Source organism: Xiphias gladius, chromosome 6 (genome assembly GCF_016859285.1).
Source record: "Xiphias gladius isolate SHS-SW01 ecotype Sanya breed wild chromosome 6, ASM1685928v1, whole genome shotgun sequence".
Lineage (NCBI taxonomy): Eukaryota > Metazoa > Chordata > Actinopteri > Istiophoriformes > Xiphiidae > Xiphias > Xiphias gladius.
In genome coordinates, this window is record NC_053405.1 from 847,121 (window position 1) to 860,759 (window position 13,639).

General features: G+C 45.3%; 1 long non-coding RNA gene across 1 annotated transcript; it reads right to left on the reverse strand.

Moving 5' to 3' along the window:
* Positions 1 to 549: 549 nt before the first annotated feature.
* On the reverse strand, positions 550 to 9,227 carry LOC120790459. The gene is made up of 3 exons (XR_005707550.1): positions 8,997 to 9,227; positions 4,492 to 4,684; positions 550 to 1,031 (listed from the first exon to the last, which is right to left on the reverse strand). It is a non-coding gene; the product is annotated as an uncharacterized LOC120790459 (long non-coding RNA).
* Between the last annotated feature and the right edge of the window lie 4,412 nt (positions 9,228 to 13,639).

Genomic DNA, 13,639 nt, shown 5'->3' on the forward strand with positions numbered 1-13,639 from the left:
TGTGATACTGGGCACCCTGCCTGCTCCCACACACACCCACACACCCACACACACACACACGCACACACACACACACACACACACACACACACACACACACACACACACACACACACACGAACACACACTAACACACAGTAAAAGCTCCTGCCGCAGGCAGTTTGAGAGGTTTTGGGAAAAGTCTGTCTCACAAATCACTCTGTCTCTCTCTCTCTCACACACACACACACACACACACACACACACTCACACACGCACACACACGCACACACACACATGCACACACACACTCAGACTGTGTGTGTTTGTTCTTCCCAGTCGGTGTCGGGTTTCCCTGCTGCAGCAGCTTCATATTTGTTGTGTGAAGATCGGACTGACTGACTGCTGCTGCTGGGAAACTCACACACTCATTTATAACCTTCTCAGAGAAGAAGTACAAGGAGCAGCAGTAGAATTTCAATTTGCAGTAGCAGTAATTTTTCATCCTCAAGTGGTCACAACAACAACAACAGTCCTTATTTACTACAAATAACATGAGTGTACTAAGAATGCATGCATGTGTGTGGTATATGATACACACATGTACATGTCAGTGTCACCAGATTTGACTAACCTAATTTCAAAGCCTCAATCCTGCCCCATCACAAAATTAGCCTAGTTTTTACCGTTTACTGCTCCGGTTCACTCTCGCCGCTCTCGCAGCGATGTTTTCGGTGAAACAGCTGTAAACAGCCACCGTCCACAACCTGGTCAGCAGCAAACAGCAGACGGACACAGTCAGAGACCAGCTGGTGAACACGGTGGAGCATTTAGCAGCTAAAGAGCCAGATGTTTCCTTCGGGAGCTGGTGGAGACCAAAACCAGAGCTAAAAGAGAGGGAGTGCTGGACTTAGATTCACCAGGTGGGACAGACACCAGATCCAGATGAAGGATCATGTTGCTCTGTAGCTGCTGGACGTGGAGATAAACGGCTGGTTGATCACGAGTTGAAGGTGATGATATATCAGTGCTGTGTCCCCTACTTGTTCCTGCTGAAAACAATGTGGAGAAAAACATCAGTTATTTGGTGTGTGTGGAACCTATTGAACTCTGCACAGGGCCCAAATCAACACAAGCCAATCAAACCACTTTTTAGCTGCCAAGTCAAATAAAACGTACTCAGCTTGGTTGGAAAAACAGGCAGTTTAGCAACACTGAGGCGACGTACCAGCATCAGAGTAAATGACAAACATACAGCATGTTCTGTATTCATGAATTTCTCATGTTCTCTCCTTTTACTGAAATGCATTTCATTTTGAAATTGTCGTAACTCTGAGTTTTAAGATTTTTGCTCTCTCTGATTTTGCACACGTTCTGAATATTTGATGGTTGTAAATATTTATTTGCTTTAAATTTTACTTGTGATTTTGTATGAAAATAAACATTTGGCAGCTCGGCAGATCCATCTATTAGAAACGATTCCTCATTATGCTGAAAAGAAGAAAAACCGTAATGTTGGTCACACTGCATTTCACACAAACTGTGTCTGCTGCTGCAGATTAGAAGCATCAGTCCAAACCAGCTTCTAGGAGACGGGGCCTGTGTGTAAACTCCCTCATCTCCTCCTCCCTCGGTAACTGCCATAACATTGAGCAGAGACGTCAGACAATTATTCACGAATCGTCATTATTCTGTGTCATCGCTGTCACAGTCATAGAACAGTAAATTTTGCACCTGTGAAATGTGGCGAATTGCACTGTGGGACTGTGATGAGAAAACAGTGCAGATGTTGGACTCAGGTAAACACAGGCAGAGACTCCAGTTGCAGACAGGTCCGATCAGGCAGAAGGAGTGAAAACACCTGTGCGAGTGTGCAGAGCCTGTTAGGTGGGATAAAGTTCAGGTGTGAAAGTCTTGATGCATTTCAGTGGCCAAAGGAATAGAAGGGAGTTGGGTCTCTGTGTTCAGAGGATCCTGTTGTGATGCCCCGAAGGAAGAAGGTCAAACGTCTTCTGAAGTGATCACAGTTACGACAGTTAGCGTCAGTTGAGCCTTAGCGATGATGATGACGTCCCGAAGCCGGGCTGTCTGCACCTCGGCGGCAGCAGGACATGTAGACAGTGGTGGAGGAGGCACCCAGATCTTCTTCTTAGTTAAAGTAGCAACAACCACAGTGTGAACATACAAAAACAGTAAAAGTCATGTTTACTTAGGCAAAAATACGAAGGCCGCGAGCGTAGAACCACGATAATAGAGTTAAAGTACCAAAGGTAAAAGTACTGATTGGGCAGAAAGGCCCAATTATTGTATTGATTGGAGGCGTCAGTGTTGGAGAAAGGGGGAGGACGGGTAAGAAGGATCTGCTAGTTTTCCTCCGCTTCCTGCTGCAGACCTGATGTGAGTTCAGAAGAGGTGAAACCTGCGGGAGGAGCCGATGATCAGGACAAACCAGAGGGACGAGCTGGACCGAGAGGACACTCACAGAGGGGTGAATAGAAAGAGAAAGGGATGGAGGGATGGAGGAATCTGCCTGGGGCTGCAACAGTAAACGGAGGACTGTAAGGAGACAATCAGACAGGATGTGAGAGTACAGGAGCCTGCAGGGATCAGTTTCAACCGGCTGCTGTTACCTGCAGGAACAAGCTTCGAAACATGTCAACTCAACAGATTCTCTTTGCACTGTTTTCATATGAAGTATTTCTAAAGTGTATGCTGCAGCTCTTTAACCTAAAAATATGAGACTAAAAAGTGACTTTCAGATGTTTTAATGGGAAACTGCTTCCATACAAATCATTTATAGAATTAGACGTGTGTTGAAAGTGTAGACAACGCTGAGTTGTCGGCACATAAACAATGTTTGTGTTTTTCTACATAATCCTATTTACTTATACAGATTTTTTCATTTTTAATTCTACGTTTTGTTTATGCAGTTTTAGTGTGAAATACGGTAAATCTGGGTTTTATTTTGGTCCCTAGCTTTACAGGCCACATCCTGTATGCAAAGCATGTCAAGCAAGACCTCAGTATTTTAGGGATTATGTTTGGTTTTTAAGTCTTAGAGTCATCTGCAGTTCACTGTCTTTTAATTCATGATGCACGGTGATGCCAAACACACGTTTTCAACATTTGGTATAACGAAGTTACAGATCAAACCAACTCAGCTACTGGAGGCTCTTTTACGCCGTGCGATTTTTGGCAGGTGACAGAGATAAAAAAAACTTTGGGCGTTCCTCCAAAAGGCTTCGACCTGGATCTCACAGTGAGACGTCTAGGGACAGACGTGTCTCCCGGAGTCAGAAACTTAGGATCAAATTCTTGCAGTGTGACTGCTGCCACCACCCGCCATTACAAACCGACCAATCAGAAAGGAAACTAGAAGGGCACTCGGTGGAGCGCGTACCTCCGACAAGGTGAAAAATGCTCCAACCTAACGGGAAGCGATTAAAAAAAGAAAACCTCTGGGATTCATCGCTGATGGGTTCTTCCCTGGGCCCTGCTCCATCCCTCCACCAAGTCTGGTGCAAACCGGTTCACAAATTTTTATGTAATCCTGCTGACAAACCAGCAAAGAACCAAACAGAACGTCCTCGGCGGAGACACCGACCAATTCTGTAAAAGCCATTTTTGAATAAGGTTGAGGGGAAAAAGGCCTTTGGTATCAGGGCGTCTAGGGTTTATAAATGTAGGAAAAACCGGACAAGGCTGTGTTCTCAGAGCAGCGATGCAGATCATCAACAGGTGGAACCATTTTACTACAGTAGAGGGATGTTACAGAATCTGGTTATTCACCAGCAAATGTTTGTTCTTCCTCATAAAGTTCAGTGTATTTTGTAGAAAACCCAGCTGTAATTTCTGAGTAATGACTCTTCTGGAGTTGCTTAAGTTTTTTGACCTTTTTCTGACTCTGGTGCAGCTCACAGTCTTATCACCAAGTGCTCCGTGGTTGTTGAGCTTCCGCCGTGTGTCTGTTGGGAGTTTGTGGTCGTTCCCCGTTAGCACCCGAAGACGTGGTCATTAACTCTCTGACCGGTGGAAACAAGCAGCAGCTGAGGAAAAACATCTCTCGCTTCATTTCTGTGCAGAAGAAAGGGCCAAAACATTTTTTACTGCGTGACTCACTGGAAGAGTTGAAGAGTTTCTTTTCTGTTAAATAAACTGTGTCACGGTTCGTTCTGATTATCAGGCTGTGAAACGTTTACATCTTCAAACACAGAACATATCTGGAGTCATCAAAGTCTTTAAAAGGAACATTTTCATCCTCAGGTCAAACAAACTTGCAGCCACAAACCTGTACTTTAATCACTTATCAGTAGATATCATTGTGAAATCCCACATCTGTCAGCAGCTGCACTTGTCTCTGCAGAACATGACTCATTGACAAACAGGGCGAGTGTGTGGTGTAGAGGAGCAGCAGACCTCCTCCCTAGAAAAACACTCCGGGAGCAGTTCACAGCGAAGCTCCCTGCAGAAAGTCCTGCGTCACTCCCTCTGCAGCCAACATGGAAATCTCACCTTTTGTGTTTGAGGCCTGCAGGGACTCTCTGGGTCACGGTGCGAGTCCTCCGGGGGCGCTGCAGGATTTGCATACAGGTACAGGTAGGGATCCTCTGCTCTTGTGTTTCAGGTCTTCGTGGACCCCCAGTTTTGGGTTGGTGACCCTTTATAGAGCCCGGGTTGCTGGTGGCATTTGAGTGGAAGCTCCTTCCTGCCACAGGAAGGAAACAAAATGATGAAGGGTTCAGAGCGACGGCAAGATGATGAGTTTAGTAACCGGCTTCTTTATCATGTCTTATTCTTCATGTTATAATTGTGACTGAGTAATATTTTTGTCTATTTAAATATCATCATTTCATTTATTATCTCATAGTTCTGACGTTGTTTGTAAATTTGACTCAAGGTAAATCTAATACATTTACTAATTACTTTGACTTTGCATCTTAACATCTTGATTCTCTAAGAGCATTTATATTTTTGACGGTCTACATTTCCTCTACTTTTTCTCTTTTCTTGGCAGTAATGGGCTTCCATACACACTATGAGCAGAAAACACTGACGTTTCCTCCTATTGGTTTTTAGTCCTGAAGAGACAAAGAGGGCTTCGACGTCTAGGGACAGACGTGTCTCCCAGAGTCAGAAACTTTGGATCAAATTCTTGCAGTGTGACTGCTGCCACCACCCGCCATTACAAACCGACCAATCAGAAAGCGACAGGAAACTAGAAGGGCACTCGGTGGAGCGCGTACCTCCGACAAGGTGAAAAATGCTCCAACCTAACGGGAAGCGATTCGTCCCTTTGACAAGTCTGAGAGAAAAGTGCAAATTTAAGAAAGTTTAGAGAGACATAACTAAACCAAACTAAACGTTATTTTTTCATCATCTCACTACTGATCAGATTGATCAGAAATCTCTGCTTTAGACTAACAGAGGTTGTACAGCAGCATGTTGACCATTCAGCTTTTTTGTTTTTTTGGTTTGAATTTGCAGGTGATCCTCCAACCTGCAGCATCTTTGGTCTTCATGGCAGCTGCGGAGGAAGACCAACACTGACGGGAAGAAACTCATCATCTGTCTCTGCAGGTTCATTTTAATAGGAATGGACTGAAACCATTGACTGACTGGAAGGAAGGAAATCAGTTTAAAAACTAACGGAGGATTTTGAAAAGCATCAGCACTGACCTGAAGTGAATTTTGGAGGTTTTGAAGTTAATCGGGGGACTACAGGAACGCAGACTCCTCCAGTAGGATTCTCTGAACATTTTTTCACATGAACCGACAGACGATGTTCACACTTCTCTCCCCACTAATGTTTCCACGGGAAACCAGTTCACCCCTTATCCCAGTTCACCGCAGCCCCAGTGCTCCACCTCAGCTCCACCGAACACACACACACACACACACACACACACACACACTGGGAGCCTCTCTGTCCGTCTGTGTTCCCATGATGCAGTATGTGGGAAACAGACTCCCAGAGCACAGTTCACATGGACCCGAGAGTTTCAGCAGAAAAGTAAACGCACAGCAGTTGTCATCCACCAATCACAACCGGCGCTGTAGTGATGTCATCAGTAACCAGCCAGATAAGCCCAAATTCAATTCACGTCATAATTGACGTATTATAAACATATTAAAGTGGGATTGCGTTGGTAGAAAAAGAACATAGTGGATATTCATTAGCTGTTTCCTCGACCTTAAGGACAAAGTTTTCACTCGTACACAAGACATGAAAATCTACTGATCAGACTGTCCTGACGTGTCCTGATCTCATTCCTAGTCTCCAAAGGATGAACTCGACCCTGTGATCTTTCATCTAGCGCCACCCTGGGGACAAACTCCTCTCCTTTTCAGACACTAAGACCGGATAAATCATCAGGATGTGTGTTCGTGTTGTGGCTGTTTCAGCAGTGTGACATGGATCTGCACTCGTTTTGACAGAATGAGCCTGGGACCGGGGCTGACTCGGGTACAGGTACACAACCACGGGGCCCATCGATCTTTCCAGTTCCTGCATCCTTATGGTATCACAGTTTCAAGAACACAGACAGTGGCACCACAGTCTTCAGACCCCTTCACTTTATTGTGTTGTAGATTTAATTGTAAAAGGATAAAATTGCCATTTTTTCCCATCAATCTAAACTCAATAATCCATAATGACAAAGTGAAAATATGTTTTTAGAAACTTTTGCAAATTTCTTCAAAATCAAAAACTGAAATCTTTCACTAACTAAAGTATTCAGACCCTTTACTGTGGCTCCAAACCGTGGTCAGGTGGATCCTGTTTGCTTCAATCGTCCATGATGTGTGTCAAAAAGTGGACTCGCCTCCACCTGTGGTAAACTGGACTGATTGGACTTAGTTTAGAAAGGCAGTAAAGGCCAGTTCTAAAGCTCTGCGTGTTCCCAGGAAGTGTCCTGGTGGTTCCAGACTCCTTCCATTTCACAGTTGCCTCAATCACTGTGAAATGGAAGGAGTCTGGAACCAACAGGACTCTTCTTAGAGTTGACCATCGGGTCAAATTGAGTAACCGGGCAGGAAGGACCTTAATCAGAGAGGAGGCCAAGAACCCAATAATCCGTCTAGCAGAGCCTGAGAAGTCCTCTGCAGAGATGGGAGGACGAACGTCTCAGGAGCTCCCATCAGTCAGGCCTTTAGAGGCTAGATGGCTTAGATGGAAGCCAATGTGAAATCCAAGCCTGCATTTAAAGGACAGAGAGCACAAGGAAAAAGATCCTCTGGTCTGATGAGTCAAAAACTGAACCATTTGAGCAGAACTCCAGGCTCTGTGTCCGGTGGACACCAGGCTCTGCTCATCAGCTGGCTGATACCACCCGTACGGGGAAGCGTGGTGGTGGCAGCATCGTGGTGGTGGTGGTGGTGATGGTGGTGTTGGGGGGGGGGACCTATGGTTCCCCGATGGTGGTTATCAGAGCAGGGGCGTCCCTCTCTGCCTTCAAGAAGACCCGTCTCCCCTGACACCTCTAACACCCTAATGGGGTCTAACTAGCACCTACTGTGAACTTCCTCACCTGATCTCTCTTTGAACAGATTTCAACAGAGTTCTTAGATCCTGGATGGTGGAGGATGCAGTTTGGGAAAGATTGGGATGAAAATGGCAATTTTATCCATTTACAATGAAATCACAATGAATCACAACACAATGAACTGAAGGGGTCTGAAAACCTTCTGAAGCCGCTGAACTCCAAGTTCATTATACCGCAAAACTAAACGCTAATCTGTAAACAATACGAAAACCAATGTGCAACATCTAAACACACACACACATAATAAAACCTGGCTCAGAGCAGCAGAGAAACAAGACACACGAGCTGCTGGGAACTGCTACTGAGAGTGATTATTACTCGCCTGCACGGGAGAGGGGAGGAGGGGGAAGATGGGAGGAAGAGCAGAGGGGACTAGACGGGATGAGGAGGAGGCAAAGGAGGAGAGGAGATGCAAGAGGAGGAGGCAACGAAAAGGAGGGTGGGGGAAGAAGAGGAGGAAGATAAGAAAGGAGAGAACTATAACAGGAGGAAGAGCAGGAAGAGGATGACCAGGAGTCGTGCAGCAGCGTTTAGGTCAAACTCTTCCGAGAGCGAAGCTGTTCTACAACCTCTGTTTTCTATCTGCACTAAGCCTTCAGAATTTTAAAGCAGCCTGTTTCCAGGTGCTTTAGCAGAGAGCTCTGTCCACAGTCAAACACCTGAACAACATAAAAACAACCTGAGTGAGACACACAGCCAGCTGATAACATCTGTATCATATGGTCGCCATAAATTTAGACTTTAGATGTTATGGTTTTACTTTGACTTTTTTAGGGAGATGTCTTTAAAAGCCATTTTTCCACTCCTTTAATGCATGTTCTTTTTTGTATTTTGTTATTAGTCCAAATAACTAAACTAAACTAAACCCCATCATCGGAAAACGTCCTCAGTGGATTTAATGAGAGCAGCTGTGCTGTGTGATCGTGTGATAGAGCCACATTCAAAGTGATCGATCACAGAGAAGGTTTGAGGAGGCGGCAGCTTCCTTCGTTGTTCTGTACAAGCTCCGTTCAACAGTTGTGCACTCTGGAGAGAGCCTTGGAGAAGCTAGATCTTTGGGTTAGAAAAATGTCATTTTGCAGACAAAGGTGCAAGTGGCCATACTGGACCTCCTTCAAGAAATCTATAAAATCACGCTGTGAAAACAGCGTGGAAGGTGTCTCTGGTAGCGACGAGCCGACAGAGAATTATCAGCTGTGATTGGCTGAGTAAACTGGGATTTTTACAGGCAGGGTTGATGGAGGTTAATGAAGGTTCGTGGATGCTGGTGCACATTCCTGCTGGTTAAGAGACAGAAAATCCTTCTGCCAACATCTGCTCCGAACTTCATTTCTTCCCTTTCTCTCTTCCCTGAGGGAGTGAGGTGAAACAGAAAGTGTCCCAGTGTTTACTCAGTGTAAATCCAGCATGGAGGTCAGTGTGTAATATTAATCAGAGTGTATTTATGTTTCTACGTGTTTGCGCAGTAAAGTTTACCTGGACAGATCTTTGGAGGTAAACTGTATCCGAGCTGTGCAGAAGCTCTGCAGGGATTTTCTCCGAAGCCCGACCAGAGACACTAAACCCCGTCACTGAGAAACACGCACCTTCCACGAATCCGTGTGTGCGTGAGCGTGCAGACAGCCCGCAGCAGAGAGGCAACGGTTTCTGGGAACGAGCAGGGAGCTGCTGCAGGTTAATGGGAACAAACACGAGGCTCAGGTCTGTTCTGTCTGTAACTGTGGCTGAAATCTGCACGTCTCATTTCAGATTCAATATCGGCCCCATGACTGGCTGGACGTGGTCGTGTGGTTCATCAGGCTCTCAGTGTGTATTCCTGGCATTTCTGTTTTTAGAAAAGTATGCAGGGTTGGATTCTGCAGGACACACAGGCTCTTAATGGACTGTTACACTATGCATGACCAACAACGGTCACAGAGGCAGCCAACGGCTGCAGCAGACTGGTTTTGGTTTGCTGGCATTACCGAGGAGGCTTCTTCTATGGAAAAGCTTGCGGTGTAAGAACGCGATCGAGACGACATCATCATCAGTAAAAAAACGGGAAACAAAACTCATTTTAAACCAAAACTAAGGTCCCTTGAACATGGCGTGTTTCTCTTGGCTTAGTTTTGACAAAGGAACGTCTGATTTCTGTGATTTCAACAGGGATGTCCAGACATCCGAAGGGGCAGTGGCGGCAGCCCCGCGCTCACTGTACCGTCCCCGGGCCTCCTCCGATGTCGTCACACTGTATAAAACCAGAGGCAGGTCCTCGCGGGTCGGCATACACTCTGGAGATCCCGTATTTCACTCTGCACTCACATCACCTTCGCCATTTGCTGTGCAGTGACAGAGTCGGTCTGTGGTCAGAGAGTTTCAGTTTCTGCTGTGGTCGACTCAGACTGGGGAGAGAGAGAGAGCGTGACGTGTGAGGAGGCTCCTTTCTGTGGTCCAGGTTCACAATGTAGTCTGTTTACAGTGCGTGGGAGGTCAGAGGTCGGGTTTTCCTGCCCAGAAGTCATCACTGTGGTAATCACCGCCGAGCTGACCTCACACACACACAGAGCTGGTGTGTGCGCCTGCTTCATGTGAGAGGGAAATTTATGCTTTTGTGTAAAACCCTAAATTCGTTTTCATGTTTTTGTTTGAAATATCTGAAAACCACATTCGATTGTATGTAAAACAATCACGTGCAAAAAGCAGTTTCACATGAGATAAACACACAAAGGTGAAAAGAGAGGGAGACCTCTCGTAAAGAAAACCTCCATCTCACGTAAATGAAATGTAACGAACATAAGAAATGTGACTGACGCGTTCACTCTGGTGACCTGACACCTTCAGCCGAATGAGTTCACCTTCCTTCCTGTGACTCTGCGACCAGCCAGACTTCACTCACATTACCACAGATTTAACATTTGCTCTGCTAAACTCGAAACAGACTCTCACCCGTTCCGCAGCTACATCTGCTCGTGAGCACGCGGGCTCATTTACATACAGACACGCCCGCAGAACGCCAAATATGGTCAACACTTCCCTCCGAAAGTCCTGCAGTCTGAACTTAGAGTTAACGTTGTGGACGACAGTGGGAAGTTAAAGAAGAAGATCCGTCGGTGCCACAGACGTGGTTACGACAACCCAAGGTGGTGAGAGCGCGAGTGGTTCGCCGTTCGCCAATCCTCTGCGCAAGCGCTCGCGCCTGTAAGAAAAGAAGCTGCACCTGTTGTCAGCACATTAAAATACAGCTCTGCTCTAATAACATCTGGCAGCTGATCGCCACAGTAATAAACGATCATCCGTCAAAACCAGCTGTTTTTTCAGTCCAGAGGTAAATAAAGACACAGGATGGAGACAGAGTCACTTTACGTGATGGACAAATCAACATTTACAAAACGCAGAAGAGACACGGAACCACGTCCCTGCACCTCACAGATCACAAATTTGTTTTCATTTGCTTTTTCATTGTTGCACTTTTACAGCAAATATACCTGTCAATTAAAGTGACCGATACTGTAGCAGAGCAGTTCATTATTAATACAGATCGGTTACAGCTCCACGACATTAACGATCCTCTGGGTCTCTTGTCCGAAGCAACAGGTGCTCAGCGGCGCAGTAGGGAACGTTTACTCTGAGAGAAATGATTAGCTCGTTCGCCACATAAAAACCGAAACGCACGACTTCGGGAGTAACACACATCCACTAACTCTGTGGCTGACAGTAGAGGGAATGTGTGTATGTGGAATTCATAAGATCGTACCTGTCCGGTGCACCTGGTCAGGACAGTGTGCACGTAGCTGATAAACGGAGCCAGGCCCCGGATGTTCTCGTCTGTTTCCATGAGGTTTTCATCTACAGACAAACTTTAGGGAGATTTCAACTTTTCACCTGAAACCGCAGGTTTGTTTATGCACAAACTGAAAATGAATAAATACAGGTGCATACATAAGCACAGGTGGACGGAAGCACAATTTGAGACGGTGAAGCATGAACGGAACAGCTGATGCAAGCATGAGTTCACTGCTCTGCTTAAGCTAATGCTGCCCTTCACTTGACAGATGTGTTTAACTTCTCCAACACCTCTGTGACCGGGAACACAAAGTCACATGGTGTCTGACTGTCCTCCTTTATTGGTTAAACATCATCACTTTCTAATCACTCCGATTCCAGTCTGTACATTACAGAGGGTTTGTGTCTAATGGCTTCAATAAAGGAGTTTTTAACTGTTCCACCAGATCAGAGAAAGAGACAGCAGTCACATGTCAGCAGATAAGAAACAGAAACATGCATCTGTGGAGGGGTGAGGAGGGGTGAGGAGGGGAGTCATGACCGTGTTTGTCCTGCAGGAGGCAGAGATGTGACCATATAAGGTCAGAGCGGGAGGAAGTGGGGACTTCTCCGCAGAGTCACGTGACTTCCAGTCACAGCCATGCTCTCTCCACAACACACACACACACACACACACACACAAGGGGCATCATGCCAACAGTCGAGCATGTCATGTGACGTTCCGTCCGTGAACTTCTGCATAACAAAATTTCTCGGTGTCATTAAAAACCACAGTTTATTGTCATTTAATTAAAGAAAATGAGGGAGAGAAAATCTTTCATTATTTTCTTCTAAACTCTTCATCAGGATGATAAGTGTTGAAACTGCTTCTGTTTCACTGAAACCACAGTCAGTCTGTGATTAAATGTTTGATTCGGATCAGTAAGATCTCAAAATCAATTCTAAAACCTACTGTGAGCCAGTGTAGGGAGGTTGAAACAGGTGTGATGTGGTCGTGTCTCGTGTGCTCTAGTTAAGAGCCCAGAAAAAGCCGTGAGTGTGGTAATTATGAGTAGAAAAACATTCACTGCAGGTAGGAAAGAATATAGTGGCCACTGTCAGGAAAACACGAGGACAGATTTCAAGGATGAAGAGAGAATAAAAGAGAAAATGTGAAATATTTCAGGAGTGAAGTCATATTTAATGTGAACTATTTTGACCTCTTCTGGTATTTTCATTTTTTCTGGGAATATTTCGAGTTTATTCTGAAAATCTCCCTCACTGGCAGCCGTTACAGTGCATCGTAAAGAGAGGAGGCGTTTTCGTGCTTGTTTTCGGTTACTAGGGGGATGTTGGTGATCCTGAACATCGGTCTTTGTGAGGACCGGAGTTTGAGACCTGGGAAATATAGCAATGTTTAGAAAGTAAGGAAAGTTTAACTTGGCAATGGGTTGAAGTTCAACGTGTTGTTATTTTTTATCGCTGAGAGTAAATCATCGTAAATCACGAGTGATAAAATCCACCCAAAGAACTGAAGATCTAAAGCATGTTTGATGGCGGGTCGCTGCAGCTGTGAGCAGTAAATGTTCAGTCTTTCTCCTGCAGTGGAGGCTGGATGGTTTCAGAAGTAGAGGAGGAGGAAGCCAGAGTGAACACACACACACACACAATGACTGTATGTATGTGTGTGTGTGTGTGTGTGTGTGCCCGTGTATGTGTGTGTTCAGTGTGAGGTCAGCTCGGCGGTGATGACCACAGTGATGACTTCTGGGCAGGAAAACCCGACCTCTGACCTCCCACGCACTGTAAACAGACTACAGTGTGAACCTGGACCACAGAAAGGAGCCTCCTCACACGTCACGCTCTCTCTCTCTCTCTCTCTCCACCTCTGAGGCTACCTCAATGATCTTTCCTCTAGCGCCACCCTCAGGACACATTTTTTAGGATGTAGCTAGTTTTGTCTGTAATGAAATCTGCAGCCTGTAGCCACAGGGCTGGGGGGTTTATATTTCTAAATATGCAGATGACTCCCCGTTGTTTGTTCTTTTATCATTCAGGGATATCGGGCCTACGGACCAGGTTCAATTAATTTATCATTTTACATTTCACCTGTGGAAGTCACAACATTATCAGCAAAAAAACCGAGACAAATGTTTGGTGTATTTTCTGCAGAAAAAGCCCAGAGAGAGAAACTTCCTGACGGGCCCTTTGTTCCCGATTAGAGGCTTAACATCGCAATGAAAACAATACACAGGAGTACCGGCTGTAATAATAATATAGTATTATATTCAATGATAGGAATAATATAATAACACACTACAATTCATGCTTCATTATTGTTAAATTAATTACTACGACTGCTACGATTATTTTGTTTA